This window comes from Pleurodeles waltl, chromosome 4_2 (genome assembly GCF_031143425.1).
Source record: "Pleurodeles waltl isolate 20211129_DDA chromosome 4_2, aPleWal1.hap1.20221129, whole genome shotgun sequence".
NCBI lineage: Eukaryota > Metazoa > Chordata > Amphibia > Caudata > Salamandridae > Pleurodeles > Pleurodeles waltl.
Genome location: NC_090443.1, coordinates 408,688,459 through 408,705,063, shown reverse-complemented (window position 1 = coordinate 408,705,063; position 16,605 = coordinate 408,688,459). Strand labels below are relative to the sequence as shown.

At 43.8% G+C, this 16,605-nt stretch overlaps 1 protein-coding gene across 8 annotated transcripts in view; it reads left to right on the top strand.

Moving 5' to 3' along the window:
• Window positions 1-16,605, top strand: part of RABGAP1L (RAB GTPase activating protein 1 like) — a 1,234,468-nt gene that overhangs the window by 1,180,015 nt on the left and 37,848 nt on the right. The window lies entirely within an intron of this gene.

Here is a 16,605-nt window from a genome sequence, read left to right as displayed (position 1 = left end):
ATTTCAGTGTCCACTTTTGAAACTGAAAAGTATTACTTACCTGTAAACTGATTTATTTGTGAATTCTAAACAAAGTGCATTTAATACTTGAAAGTGATACATTCTTGAAACTATACTTTGGCTCTAGAAATAAAGTAGCAAAATGTGTGCCTCATTACTTGACTGTGTGTACAACAAATGATTAGCACTACGCTTTTATAAGCCTTAACTGCTCGATCACACTACCAGAAAATAGAGCATTAGTATTAGCCTCTGTAAAGCCTCTGGGGATCCAGTGGACTCAGTGCACACTATGCCTTACTTCTGTATATTATGTACAGAGCCAGCTTCCTACAAGTTTGTCTACCGTAAACCACCTTTTTCCAAGAGAAACTGGTGTTGCAGACTAGAGCAGCATTGTTGCTGAAGATTGTGATGCATTTAAATGTCGAACTATTCTTTCCAATGTTCTTTGCTCCACTTTATCCTTCAAAAGAGGAGGAGAAGTTCCACCACTTACAACTCAAAAGAGCCTTGAGTTGTTACATAAAGCGCAACAAGAACCATTGTGTGGACAGTCAGCTCCTTGTTAGTTCACTTGGAGGGGGGGCGGGGGGACTGTGTTGAGGTAGATAGTCCGCTGTATTAAGATCTGAAAGATCTGCTACTCACTGGCCACAAGCAGCCTCCTAAAAGACTGAAGGATAATTTCCACCAGAGCCTAGGCTTCTACCAATACATTGGCATGAGTAGTGCCTATACCAGACATCCGTGCACACATTCATGAAACACTGCTGCCTTCAGAGCCAAGTCAGGCAAAAGACACTTTGCCCGTACGGTCTTGCAAGACTTATTGTTTTGAGGTACTGCTTTGGTATCTATTGACAAAGTGAGGTATCTGTGGTTAGAGGTATCCATAAGAAGAGAAAACGGTTTACCTTCAGTAATATTCTTTCTACTGGATACTCTTTCTAACTTCAGGTTCCTCATCGCTCTCTCACCTCCCTATTCTCTAGAATTGACTTCTTCCTTCACCCGTAAAAAGGTCCCAACTTAAACATCTTCATGCTGTCAAATCTGAACAGTTATTAGGCTTTATGTCTGACTTTACAGACAGATTCAAGAAAGAAACTGATGTCGACATGCTGGGGTGGTGCTTATATGTGGCTCCAACATCACTCCCAGAGTGAAATGGAGTTACAGGTGTGAACTACCCTCATGCATACTGCAGGACATGAACAGGAAGCTTAAACACATGGAACTCTGTTCTTTCTGCACCATGCTTCCTTAACTTGTCTCCAAATTGAAGAAGATGATAGCAGTATTTGTGAAATGGTTCTCTATGTACAAAATTTACAGGAACAAGAAGAGCAGATAAAGCAACCGCTGAGCTCCAGAAGATGGCGATAAAGCATCCACTCTACTCCAGAGGACAGGAAGCATCTGCCAGACCAGAGAATGCTCTCCCATTTACAGTAATACAAGAACATATGCCTCTGTTTGTTCCATCTGACATCGTGTGACCTTTTTGCAGAAGATTAGCCATCTACAATGGCTAAAGTTCATGCTCATGAATATCGTTGGTGGATGGAAGAAAATGGAGTGTCGAGAAAGAGTCACAAGCATAATCACCTGAACACCAGCTACAAGATGTGATGCTTGCTGTTTGAACACTTCTCGTCTTTAATAATGTCCTGAGGAGGACTGAATGATGTAGGCTGATGCGTGTGGACTGGTTATTAAAGAAAGGTTCCAGTGAGGAAAATAACGGATTAGAAGAATTATCTGCTTTACAAAGAAATTACTATTAAGAGTCACATGCATTTTTGTTCTTGCAAATTAGAACACTCTCAGGGTGTACCATGCATGCAAAGACTGTGTAACAAGATGAATGAATTATGATTTAATGTACATTATGTACAAAAAAAATGGTATGGTAATTTCCCATGGTACCTGTTTATTGACGAGGTTACAAGGGCAAAGCATGTGTAGATATATTAGATATGCACTGATCGTGATTGATCAACAATAGTGACTTGGTTAGATCAATTTCTATATAATTTATCTCTTTCTGAAACCCTTCTTCCAATATACCATCTGACATCATGGACTCACAGTCCTTGGTACTGGGCTTTCATACTTCATTGCAGTGAATAGCCGTAATAAGTTCACTTGGAAATTTGGGATGTGTCTGATGGCTCAGTTAACTAATACATCGACTCCTTCTAAGGTTGATAAAATGAGTGCCATTGAAATGGGTAACAGTGGTCAATCAGCACCAAAGGGTGAGCATTGGCTTTACAAATACACCTTATGTTAAGTTATGAAAGTGTTTACAATATGAATATGTGAACGGTATCATTCCAGACTCTCCAAGTGGGGCAAGTTGAATTTATAAATTATCTTGGTCTCTGCTTTGTTCATTGCCTCTCTTTTGAATATAGTCTTACTTATTTGGACTCTTTCTCTGCTGCTTTTAGAGATTGTCCTGAGATGAGACATAGTTGTACTTTTGTTTTACTGGATCCATCTGCTTGCACGATGTAAGGGGGTGGAGTATTTAGAATGCTTTAGTGTCTAGGGTTGTGTAGAAAAATAATCTCTCTTGACCTCTACATTTCCCAGTTGAGGCAGATGGATGACTATCTTCTCTGGGTTTGTGTTTTTTATCTGTCAGCCAGCCCAAATTAAGCGAGTGTCTGCTTTGGGCTACAATTCAGTATTTTTGCAGGGCTAAAAGGCTAATTCTTCCCTTTGATCTTTTTTTTATTCTAGTTTGTGTTTTCCTACATGCTCCTTCCTGCACTTTGCAAGGGGCTGTGTCAGGATTTTATTGTGATGTTTGGACCTCTTGGACCAGCATATCCAGTTCTGCTTTGTGGCGAGTGAGAGTATAATATACTACTGTTATTGACCTGAGCAATGATACTAGTCTTTCTAAATATTGTTTATATACAGCATTACGTTCACATTTTCATAAAATGATTAATAGGTTAAAATGGCAAAGGATCCCTTCATGTATGACCAATGTGCAGTGTTATAAATTGGGTTTCTGATTGGCTAAGGTATGCACCTTGGCCAGGCAGATCCCACAACTCTAGTCAGGGCGAGTAACTTACACACCAAGGATAACCTGAGCTCATGCCCAGTAGCTTGGCACAGAGGAGCCAGGCTTATCCCAGAGGCAATGTGTAAAGCTTTTACAATACACACACAACCCAGTGACACAATAAGTACACCACAAAGAAAACTCCACAAGTTATATAAAAATAAACTGTATTGCATAAAACCTTAGACCAAAAACAACATAAACCAGTAATACCCTGCTAAGCGAGCAGTTGTTAGATCATCATTATGAATGCAAACAAAAGAAATATCCTCATACTTTGCATCTGTCATAAACAATATTCCCCCCATGCGCCTAATGCAGGTCCTGAAATAGACTTATTACTAGAACCAGGTAATACTGGCATTATCAGTCAGGGCATAAAACATAACCCCATCACTGAGAGTATATGATCATGGGAACGTCAAAAAAAGTCTGTCGCAGTTCCAAAAGCACCTTCACATAATAACCGCAGTGCCTCTGTGCTCTCTCTCCACTAGAGGAGCGGTACAACAGATGCAAATTATTCAGTCCGGGAGCCCCGGTGCTCCTGACTATACACAATGCCTTATGTATCTCCCTTCAGGAATGGTGCCCTCTGTCAAGGTTCCTTCCTGTCCTGCTAATGGCGGAACAAATGCCCCCTACTCCTCTCCCTCCTCCCCAAACACAATCACCCTCCAAGCCCCCAAACCCCCTGGCAACCCTTCCCCCATACCATGGTGAGGGGTGTCACATTCTTGTTTCCCACGATGGCAGGGAGGCCTCTCCGGGCCCTCCCCACATGTAGCAAATTACCAAGCAGCCACCCTTGTACCTGCAGGGCAGCCTCTCAACCGTGGCATCTTCTTCAGCCACTCACGTGCCTCATCTGCATCCAGAGCGCTCCAAGGCCCGGGGAGGCATTTGAGTCCTCAGCCGCAAGCCGGTTTCTCTATTTCAGGTGGCCGCAGCCTTCAGGGAGGGCCTGGCAGTGAATTATGGTCTAAGTGGGTGCCTGCTTGTGCCCCGGGGGGACCAGTCAGTGCGCGCCTGGATCGTGCTGGGGAAACACAGCCGATGACTGTCCGGGCACTCCTCTTCCACAGGGTCTTCCCAGGGGGGAGAAACAGCCATCAGCAGTGTTGCACCATCCTGGAGATAGTAGGGGTGCCCACCAAGCGCTCCCTGTACACAGAGGGCCACATTCCAGCACAAGGTTATAGCCCTTGCCTTGCACTAGGAAAACATGAATACAACGGTGAAGGGGGCCACACACACCAACCAGCCCCTGGAGATCACTGGGGACGGCCGAAGGAAAAGTAAAGCGAGCAGTGAACAAGCACATCAGGGTTCTTGGGGCAGAGCAATAGTCTTTCTTGTGACCTAGCAGGCCACAGGTCAGGGCAATAAGAAGTCCGTTCTGATGGCGGTTCCTCATAGCAGCATAACAGGTCCCTCTGGCAGATCCATGCAGTGTCCCATAAACATGTGGAACAACCCTTGTACTTATACTTTTTATCTTTGATCTCAGGGGGCACTCCAAAGGAACTTCAGAAGTGCAAAACACCTTCCCTTATCCCCACCTGTGGCCCCAGACGTCAGTAGGGAGCAAACTAGCCCTTTGTATGAGGGCAGGACACAGCCTAAATAAATGTAAGCGTGCCCTGCCTCTCCCAGCCCAGGAAGGCCAATCGGTATGCAGGTATAATCTCATCACACCTCCACCCTCTCTGTGTGATCGCTGTCTGGAAAGTAAGCAAGCTACCCCAGACATGGATTGGAGTCAGGCTTCAAAGCACAAGGATCATAAGCTCAGAGAAATGCTCACTTTCTAAAAGCATTTCTAAAATGGTAATAAAAAATCCACTTACACCAATAAGCAGCATTTCTCACTACCAGTTCCAAACATAGCAAACATGCCCACGCTGCTCCTCATAAATTAGAAGATACCACTTAGACATATGCGAGGGCATTTCTAATGCAAACCTTTGAGAGGGGAGCACTCACAGCAGTGATAAACCAAATAGGCTGCTTGGCAGTATCAGGACATGCCACACAATGAAGGCACATGTCCTACCTTTTACATACACAGCACCCTGTCCGTAGGGCTAGCTAGGGCCTACCTTAGGGGTGACTTAGGTGTACCAAAAAGGGAGTTGAGTCCTTGGCAAATAGTTTGACTTGCCAAGCCAGGGTGGCAGTAAACTGCTCACGAAGTTGTTGCAGTGGCTGGCCTGAGCTTGAAAGGCTACTCCTGTGGGTGGCACAACCTGCACTGCAGGCCCACTAGTAGCATTTAATGTACAGGCCCAGGGTATACGGTGTACCACATTACAAGGGACATACAGGTACATTAAATAGGTCAACCATACCAAGTTTTAGGGGAGAGTGCCCAGAGTCCTTAAGCCAACAAAAAGAGGAATAGGGTCCAAAAAGTAGGAGGAGGAAGGCAAAAAGTTTGGGAGTAACCCTGCAGAAAAGGCCATTTTCAACATGCATGTTAAAGCTTTGCATCAGTGACATGTTTGGCATTCTTTGTCTGGGTTAATACCACCAAAGTGATGGGTGGAAAGCTTGTAAAAGTCTCAGCCACTGACAGTTGTTCAGGCATGTTTCCATCACTTGTGTTTTTTGTCTAGTGTGCCACTCAAGATAGGTAATAACCATATACAAATTATTCTTGGTCCTCCTCTTATGGTAAGAAGAGTCCAGCATGGGCTTTGGGTGCTGCTATGCATTCTCTCCCTTGGGCCACAAATTTTGTAACTTTATTTATGGTGGTCCTATACCATCCTGTGCCACCAGATATTCTGCAAAAAACAAAAATCTGTCCTTGGATGACATGCACTGCCACACAAGGCCAAGCATTTTACACTTCATCTCTTGTATCTATTTTGCTTGTTCATGCTCCTGTCTACAGATTTATATGCGTTCCTTTTCTTGACTTCTTTCAAACCAAGGAACAGATTTACCAAAAGTTCCCTCAATGCAGCAAGGCAAGTTGCTGCATTGAGTGAACAGGAGGGAGCTAAACAGCACCATATCTACAAAGATACAGTGCTCTTCAGCCTTCTACCTGCTCTGGCACACTTGTGGCTGTCTGGATCCAAATCAGCACCCTTGCGTCATATTGGTCAAGATTGTTGTTTTACAGCACAGAAACAATCTTCAGAGGCATATTTCTACCTCTGCTGCAGAATGCAGAACACATGGGAAGAGGATGCAACAAGGAGAAATTAAGATCTTTTTTTCTTTTTATGCGGCTTGGGTAGGTGCACCATTTTGGTGCAAACCAAGGTTTACAGCCTTTATTAAATCTGGCTTTGCATCAGAATACATGGATGAATGCATGGTAATGCCCATGCTCTACCCATGTAAATCATACCCAATGCAGTTAAACACCATGCAGTTCAAGGTGTATTTTTTTTTTTAACAATGCATAGAAGGTGATGCAAATCCGCCCTTATGTGGATTTGTAAATCTCACTAGCATATTGCTTGTGGCTGCGTGGAAAAAAAGTTGGAGCAACCACTATGCAAAATGTTAGTGAATCTGGGCCCAAGTATTCTACAGTTACATTTCTTGGCTCTGAGTATTTGATAAATATGCCAATGTGCAGGTATTCTGCAACTTCATCCCTGTGTTTCATGCATTCATTTGCTATTAGGCATATTGATGCCTTTTCTCAGTGCAGTGGATGCCTTATCTAGCCACAAGCTGCCAGATGTTTTGCAGCTTTGACTGGGAGTGCCATATGCTATTCCATGAAGCAATATACTTTGCAACTTTAAGTCAGCTTTGTCCTCTTATGCTGCCACATTATACTTGGTTTTTCTGCTGTCACTGTTATTCTCTATTAAGATTTGCATCTTTTCTCTACCTTCTAATTTGAGAAAGTCTGTGATTTGTTATGCAAATTTTCTGAAGCCTTCATCTCATTATATTTGTATACAGTTGATAAGAAACGAAATATTCTCTTTCCTTACGCATCTTGTCTTCCGCCAATCTCTGTTTTCCTCTGTCTCAGTCGCTTGGTTGCTTGCCTTGCATTTTCTCATTTGCCTTGTAGGCAGGTCTGAGATTGGCTTGGCCACACCATATTATGGGTTTAGACTGTGGTTATTAACTATAGTTGTATTGCCTGCATTTTGAGTTTCATTGAGTTGAGTGAAGGTCGAGGTTTGAAGCAGCGGCTGTCTGTCTTGAAATTGGGTGATGGTTTTGCCTTTTGTTTCTGGTCATTAAAGTTTGTACATTTTCATTCGTCTTCTGCTGAGATCAATAGCTGCAGGGTGGTCAACTAACAGCTCCTAGTGCTTTTAGTCCAGAAGAGAAGTACTTCGCAAGATAGTTTTAAAGGTCACAGCACCTCTAACACTTGTTTGTGCCATTTCATTGTTTGATGGTTCGCCCACTGCGTTGTGTGAAGTTATTCAGTTTGTTATATTCAAGAGAATTATTTTATGGGTTTTCTAGTCTGGTTTTTACCTTCAATTAGACCTATTGCTAACAATAAATAAGAAAGTGGGCTTTAGGTCCGCCCCTTCTAACCATTCTTCGATCAGACTTTGTCGACTTGGTTAAGTTCAGTTGAGTTTCAATCTGGACCTAATATTGTTGTTCGTTTGAGTGTATCCTTCTGCCTTCACTCCTGTGCTTGCAATGAACAGCATAAGGGACTACTTTACAAGAGTATAGGTTACAATGAACACCAACACCTCGCATCACACTTACCACGCACACAATAAACACAATTACAATTTCTCATTCACCACACTGAAGTTCACCATTACAACACAAACAAGAACCTCACATTACATTACCACACATTATATCGCACTGAAATAATGAAATCATTAACTGAAAATAACTGAAAATAATGTGTGATAAGGTAATACGAGGTTATGGTTTGCATTGTAATGGTAAATGCACACAGCCCCTGGGCTCTGCACTTCCACTTCTCTGTACCGTAAAATAGCCTTACATTTCCCTAAATAAAGGTAATCCTTTACTACCCCCCAGCTATACCCTTCCCTGTCACCTACTCTCTGTTAATGCCACCCTTTTTTTAACCCTGAATACCTCCTACTTCCCTCTAATGCTATCCTTCCCTGAACCCCAAAAACTCCATACTGCCTCTTAATGCTATCCTTTTCTGAACCCTAAAACACATTTCTAGCCCTCAACACTACCTTTCACTGATTCCTAGAAACCCCTACCCCTTAATGCTGCCTTTCCCTGATTGAATCATAAAACCGCTACTATCCCTTAATGCGACCCATCCCGGAGGCTAAAAAAAAATATTACCTGTTAGCAGTACCCTTGAACCCTATTAACGCCTTACTACTCCTTAACACCACCCATACTTGAACCCTCATGAATACCCTGAATGTTATCCTTCCCTGAGACTCAAAAACTCCTTACAACCCCTTAATGCTAACATCCCTGAACCCTAAACATCCTTACTAACCCCTACAACTACATCCGCAATCCCTATACTTCACACTTCCCTAAGTTCTTTAAGCCTTAGCTACCAATATGTTGTAAATGTACTGTGTTGTAACTTTGTTGTACTTGTAAATTCTTTGTTATGAATCCGTTGTAGTTGTGACTCAGTCCGTGAGTTGTATTGGTATAATACCCTTTACAACTATAACCCTCTCTAGCCTCTGTTGTTGGCTTGGCTTCCTCTCGAGTGCCTCACTCTAATGTGCTAAACCTACATGTAATAGCATATTAATCGCAGACCTATTGGTGTTGCCACTGCTTGTTATTATCATGCTGGGTTTCTTTGATTTATAGCGAGATGCCTTTTGTTGCCCTTAGTTAAGTGGTCCCCGTGATCCCTGGAACACTTATCTATATTTATCAGCAAGTGGTGTCAGTCCAGTTCTGCGTTGCCTTAGTTGTTTTGGGGCCTGCTCACCTTGCATTCATCTAGACATTAAGGGCATGTTTACTGAACAGTTAATGCATCTTTCATTTGGTCTTGGTTTTAAGCACCTTCTCGGCCGTCTTTCCAACAAGGAGAGGCACCAGTAGTGTATCATCTGATACTGGTGGGGGTGGAGTAATGCACCAGGTACGAGGACTATTGCCCCATTACTAGATCAGCCAGGTTTCAGGCAGGAGGACTGTTGCCCCATTGCTGGATGAGCCTGGTTCCAGGTAGAAAGACTGTTGCCCCGTTACTGGATGAGCCCGGCTCCAGGTAGGTGGACTATTTCCCCGTTGCTGGATGAGACCAGCTCCAGGTCAGAGGACTATTGCTCAGTTACTGGATGAGTCAGTCACTGGCACAGCAGGCTAAGAGATTTGTACACAGCGAGAAGCCATCACTTTATGTACGTCGGTGCAGTACAAAATAAAAGTCTCTGTGAACCAGGCATCACCACTGCACTACCAGTCAGACAACTATTTCTCATTAGTGAAGACCATTACAATTTACAGTCTACCATGATGTAGTAATTTTAATTTCTGAGCAAGTTGTCATACACGTTGTGTGCACATCCTTTCTTGGTTGTATTAAGCTGGTGGATCTATACAGCGCTCCAGCGGTTCCGTGGCGCTAGGATGCCACTCATCATAATAAGAAATAAGTAAGGTTTTAACTCCCAGAGAGGATTCCCAGACTTGGTTTATCCAGGCGTTCCGCCTGTTTTAAGTCCACTATCTGTCAAAGTCTCCACAGTGCTTGTCAACGTATTTCACTCATGCGTATTCATGTGTGTATTTTATTCAATCTCTCTAGTTTTGCCAAAAGCAGACATTGCTCACAATCTAGGACTGAAGGTAGAAAAGCAAAACGTTCTCTGCCTCTACTCAAAAAATGTCAGAGTTTTTTATCCCTCTTCTTAAAATAAGTGTTTATTGGAGACATGGACAGGCGGGAGAGTTGGAACACAAAGCTGCAACCACTCATTCTCATTTCAAGAAATTTGAGGGTAGCCAAAAGGTTGGCAGTTAAGAAGACAAGCACTTGCAATGCAATAGGTCTCGCATTTGCGTGAGTTGGAGCTACCGGCTTTGTAAATGCATAACTGGACTTTTCAAAAAATTTGGTCCTCTCTGCGACATAATTCCCGCGGCCCTGCATATAACTAAAACACTTCTATTTACATTTTTCCTCTGTCTGCAGCAAAAAAAAAATATATTGGCATTATTTATTTCATTTTTTTATATTATTTGTGGGTCCCTATAAGAAGCTTGCTTAGTGTTTGGTGAGTACCTATGGTATTGTCACCTTATACCAGGTCCAGTTCTCCCCTATCAGTGAGGTGTAGTCAGTGTCTAGGAAGCCAGGCTCTCTATAGGTAGCTGTGGATAAGCAGCCAAGGCTTATCTAGGAGACATGCAAAGCTCATGCAATACCACTTAGTCACACAGCACTTTCACACATGAAAGAACCACAATGTTAAAAAATAAAGGTGCTTTGTTTTAGTGACACAAGTACTAAAATACTAGATAGGCAATACTCCAATAGGAGGTAAGTAAACACACTATTATATGTACAGTAGCAATCAGAAATTGGCATAAAAAAGCAATAGAAGACAGTGAAAAGCACTAGGCAGAACTGAAGGGCTGGGGGGACCAAACCATATACTAAGAAAGTGGTATGCGAAATTTGGGTCCCCACCGAAGGAAGTGGAATCAGTAGAGGGGAGCTGGAGGACTTAGGAAACCCCAAATGTAAGTACCAGAGTGCCCCCCTCCCCTAGCAACCAGGAGAGAAAGGTGAGTTACTGGTGCTCCCCAAACCAACTCAAAGGATGTTAGAAAAGGATATTGCAAGACCCAGATATGACTGCAAGAAACCAAAGGTGGATCCTGGAAGAGGAAAACCTGTAAGAGAATGGAACCAAGTCCAGTTCACGTTAGTGTCTGGTCGTGACAGGAGCCACTACCCACCCGTCTGTGGAAGCAGGAATTGGTCGCCAGTGAGACGAAGGCGGTTAGCAATGCAGCACTGGAGCAGAGGAAGACTTTCTGGGTGATACAGTCGACATCCCACTCTGGATGAAGGGTTGCAGTCAGTCTGTGGTGCGGAAAAACCACCAACAAGCCTTGGCAAAGGCGAATGTCACAGATGGTGTATAAATGGGGCTTTCAGGGGCCAGAAAGGTCCAAGGGGGACTCAACCCGTGGTGGGAGTCCCAGATGACCCTCAGCAGTGCAGAGAGTCCAAAGAAGTAGAGGCAGCCCCCACAGAAGACCCACAGGCAAGGAGCCCAGGAGTCACAAAGTGGCCCACGCAGCACACTTGAAGAGAGATCCCACATCGCAGGAGAAGCACGCAGAGGGCTGTGCTTCACAAGGAAGAGTGCTGGGGCTACACGGAGCCTGAAGATCCCTTGGAGGAGATGCCAACAAGTCTTGGTAGCTGCAACAGATGCAGTGCACTGGGGTACTGGCCTGCTTGGGAAGGCAAGGGCTTACCTTCACCAAAGTTGGACAGCTGGCAGAGAGGACCAAGGGGACCGCTGCAAACCACCAGCTGTAATGCAGGATCTATGCAGCTCAGGAAGAGTGGAGATCCACGCAGCCGGTCGTTGTTGCAGTGGTGCCTGCAGATGCAGGGTAGTGACTCCTTCACTCCAAGGGAGATTCCTTTTTGGTGCAGGCTGAAGTCTTTCTGACCTCATAGGATGCACAGCTGGTGAAATGTTACAGTTGCTGGAAGGAGCCGGAGAAACAATGTTGCAGAGCAGAGTTGTCGCTGAGCTGCAGATTTTAGGGTCCAGTTGTGGTACCAGTGGTCAGATGTCGAAGTAAACGTTGCAGAGGATTCCTGATGGAGTCTTGCACGTCGAATCTGAGGACCCACCCAAGAGGGAGACCCTAAATAGCCCTAGAAGGGCGGATTGGCCACCTAGCCAGGTGACCACCTATCAGGAGGGGGCTGTGACATCACCTACCTGACCTGGCCACTCAGGTGCTCCCAGTGGCCTCTGCCCACCTTGGATTTAAGATGGCAAAATCACGTGGCCATCTGGAGGAGCTCTGGACACCACCCCTGGGGTGGGAATGGACAGGGGAGTGGTTACTCCCCTTTCCGCTGTCCAGTTTTGCGTCAGAGCAGGGACTGGTGGTCCCTGAACCGTTGCAGACTGGTTTATGAAAGGAGGGCACCAAATGTGAGCTTCAAAGCATGCCAGTGACTTGGGGAGGCTACCCCTCCAAAGCCATGTAACATCTATTTTGAAAGGGAGAGGGTGTAACTCGCCCCCTCCCCCAAAGGAAATCCTTTGTTCTACCTTCCTGAGCTTGAGCTGGTCAAGCAGCAGGAGGGCAGAAACCTGTCTGAGGGGTGGCAGCAGTGTGGACTGCCAGAAAACCCCCAGAAAGCTAATAGGAGCAATGTGGGTTTTCCTCTAAGGAGCCTCCAGAGTGCCTGGAATCATACAACCAATACTGGCAACAGTATTAGGGGAATGATTCTGACATGTTTGATAGCAAACATGCTCAGGTTCAGAGTTACTGTTATATAGCTAGACATAGGTAGTGACCTATGTCCAGTACACGTGTAAAATATCTTGCCTGCACTCACTAAGTCCTTGAAAATGGAGCTGGAGCTAGTGGGGGCATCTCTGCTCATGCAGGGGTGCCCTCACACACAGGTACCTGCACCCTGTCCTCTGGGTTAGGTGGGCCACCCATAGGGGTGACTTACAGTGGCCTGGTGCAGTGACCTGAAGTGAAAAGGGTGCTTGCGCCTTTTCATGCAGGCTGCTGTCGCAGGCCTGCAGTCACATTTTACATGGGCTCCCATGGTTAGCATAATACATGCTGCAACCCATGGGGAACCCCTCGTGCCTCAATGCCCTGGGTACCATATACTAGGGACTTATGAGGGGGCACTAGTATGCCAAACGTGTTGTGATCCAAGCAACCAGATTTAAAGGGAGAGAGCAGTCAGCATGCAGTTGTGGTCAGCTGGCTGTAATCTCCCTCTAACGTGTATGGAACAGGGAAGTGTTTTGATGATACAGTTGATTTTCTAAGAAAAGGTCCCCACGGAAGGATATGTATGTTTCTGTGAATGTCAGAAACACTGCGTACCACTTTTGCCGGCAACCCTATCTGACTGCAGCCTTCAGGAAAGCACAAAGTGAAATGAATGCTGTACTAAGAACGTTATGCTTTCCCAAGTGAAAGAACAACCAGATAGAGAAAATAAAACAACACCACAAATGTGGCTAATGCTGAAAAAACAAAGCGATGCTGAAATAAATGTAACTGGGCTAAAGTGCACAACGGCAGGCCTAGTTTGCTAAAATAACATGTCTAAAACAGCTATACAACACCCTCCCCTTGCTGGTTCAAAGGTGGTTATAGGCCTAAAATGAAAATATAGAGCAACTAAAACCTACATCCGCGCCAATTGAAGCCAGGAAATGTTCCACTTCAGCAGATGTTAGAATATCCAGATTGTTTCCAAGGAAAACCAAGGAGCACACATGTTCCAAAGCCTGAGCTCCAGCTGAGGCAGCAGAATTCCATGTTGTGCCCAATGTTGAGTTGAGCTGCATAATCCACAAAGGGCAACTCCTAGACGGCTTCCCATAGCAAACGCACCCTCAATGCTCATGTCTGGTAATGAGCCCTCAGCAAGAACATCAACAGATCAGCGTCCAATGAAAGTAAGCGCTGCATAGGAAGACAAACTTTCACTGCACATTTGAAAGGGCACCAAAGGGATCGAAAAATGGGCTGCACAAAATCCAAAACCGAGACCAGTCACACTCCAGTTCTTCCAGGAGTGGTGCTCCGAAATACTGCATCGTGCATTCACAACACAGTTGCGCTGGTGGAAGCATTTTCAGTCCTCTTTGTTGTGAAGGCACAGCCATTGCAGAGAACAAATAGCACCAGCAGGATGCCACTTGTTATAGCCAAAGTAATCGGAAATCCCCAGAAAACACTTGAAAATATGAAGTGTATGGCTGAAGGTATTAAGCCAAATATAGAGTAAAAGCTGTGAACGAAACCAGAACCAGTAGCCTTAAATAATGCACGACCCCAGTAATACTGGACGTGTTAAATATTCGTCCCACAAGTTCACCAAAGTGTCTCGGAAAGTTTGTAATTAAAAGGGACTGAATCTCTGCAGATGATTTCGCAACTTGAAGCGCATAGGTCTCGCGCTTAGATGTAAGCGCCACATGTTTCTGAAACAAAGCCTGGAGTCTGCTCAGCTAGTCGAAATTCACATCTAAAGTATCAATATGAGGTCAAATCTCTGCTATTTCCCTTTAGGGGGGAAAAGGACTTTCCCGGGACAGGTGACGGTTTGGGAGACCGAAACGACATATGCTATTCCGGCTCGCATTCCACAACAAGTGTCACTGTTAAGGAGCACATAGCTTCCATTTGAGAGCACCTGGAACGCAGGTCTAATCAAGGGGAATAGAACTCCCTTTAGATAGCAAGCCATGTTCGCTACCAATGCATTACATGCCCGTGCAAAGACAGTTGCCTACAAATCTTCGAATGGCTCACAGAAGTCTCTAATTCATTGCCGCTAAGAAAGACCTCTTTCATGCCATTGAAACATTTGTACAAAAAGGGAAGCTCCCACACATCATGTATATAACCATCTCCCAGCCTTTCATATCTTCCTACTGGAATGTGTATCAAGCAGGATGTAAATTGAAGTGTTGAAATAGGCAGAATAATAATCCCTTGTATTAACCATTCTGCAGATGGTATTTCAGCCACTGAAAAGGGCAACTTTTCTAATTTCTCAGTGTTTTGCATGACATAAGTCGATTCCTTCTTAGTGATAATTTGCCATTGCCAAGTTAAATTAAATGTTGAAAATGTGTCCCTTGCGCTAAAGTGTTGCCAGGGAAAGCGACCTGCTTTAAATTTTTGTATTGTCCAACCTAACTTCACAAAGGAATTAGGTGACTCTGTCCATGGTGTAAAGGTGACATGTCACTCTGTGTTATATCTATTGCAGAAAAGACCACGTTATTTAAAGTGTATATCCGGTTGGACAAGGTGTTAATCCCATTATCTACCGCGGCTAATGCGTCCTGTAAATTTTCCTAATCAGTTTGCCTTAACCGGGCAGCAGTTTCTTGTTGGGAAAGTTTCCAAATTTCATTATATACTGCATATAAGAAGCACTTTCTGCGTTGTCTTCTGGGGCCTTACAGGAAATCCTGCAAATCTGTATTGTTAGACAGGAGACTGAGGTGTGCTTTAACAGTATTAAGTAAGGAACTTTTCAACCATTGCTGGCATCATTTCCCTACACTCTATTTTGTCTTTATACCCAATTGTTCCGATGACACATAGCAAGGGTATAGCCTATTTGTTCTAAAAAATTAAAAAAAACTGTGGAGTTTACAAAACGTGCGTGGCACCTTTTGGTGTCTACTGGCCAAAATAACCACCCACCAGGACGTGAAAGTGATGTGTTCGATTCTGGACCCACTAATCGAGTTGATCTTCAGTAGTATTTATGTATTTTGGCCATTTGTCAAATTTAGCAGGGGCAGGAATACTGGGCACATTCAAATCCCTAATTTTTTCCAAGCCTAAACAACTTGTCTGTTGTCAGTTTCATTTGGAAAATATCATTATATCACATCATCATTATAAAATATCATTTGAACATGTTTCATGCATGCTCTAAATAAAGCTTCCTTTCCCCTTATTTGCCATTTTTTTGTTCCCCACACACTTTTTAAGTTTATCGACTTCAACCAATATTCATGGCCTTCTATAGCTAACCAGGAAACAAAGGAATCAGAATAATAAATTTGGTATCAGTTAATAAAATGTGCTGACTTTCCATTACTGGCAATTTAAAATAATACGACTCAGCATTTTTAACACTGTGCCCAGAGAAATATGTGAACTTTTCAGAATACGTTGTGGAACTCCCCACTGGCGGAGTCGGACAGTGTTCCCACTGTGTATAATTAAAAATAGTCTTTGGGGTACTTGCTCTGTGAATGAACTGACATCCATAATGATTGTAACAGAACATATCTCCATAATTTTCTTTGGATTAATAAACATCCTCACGTTCAAATTCAGTGAAACATTGCATATCAGACATCATAGAATCAACTGTTTTCACATCCCAATCATCAGAAACTACTCCGGATGTTATAACGTAGTTCATGGAAAGTTTAAATACATACAGAATTTGGATGACCTCAGATAGATCAAAAGATACTTTATCCCAAACCATCCCATTAGGAATTGGTATAGCAGAAATGTTCACTAGGGACAAGTCCCTGCACACTTTGTGAGAGGAAAAATGTGGTTTTAGGACCTCATCCACCAATTCAACTGTAGAGCGTTCAGGAAGGTAATGACCATGTATCAGTAGAAAGAAAATGATGACAAACCAAATCCAAAGGAGGAAGACAAGTACAGTTAATAAGAGCCAGAGATAGTTCCATGGAAGAATAAAATAGTTAATTTTGAGCCAAATTATCAGCTTACGTGCTCTTGACAGTTCTGTTACAGTAGAGGCAGATGAGTCGGTGAAAGTGGCATTGATGACGGCAAAATATCCA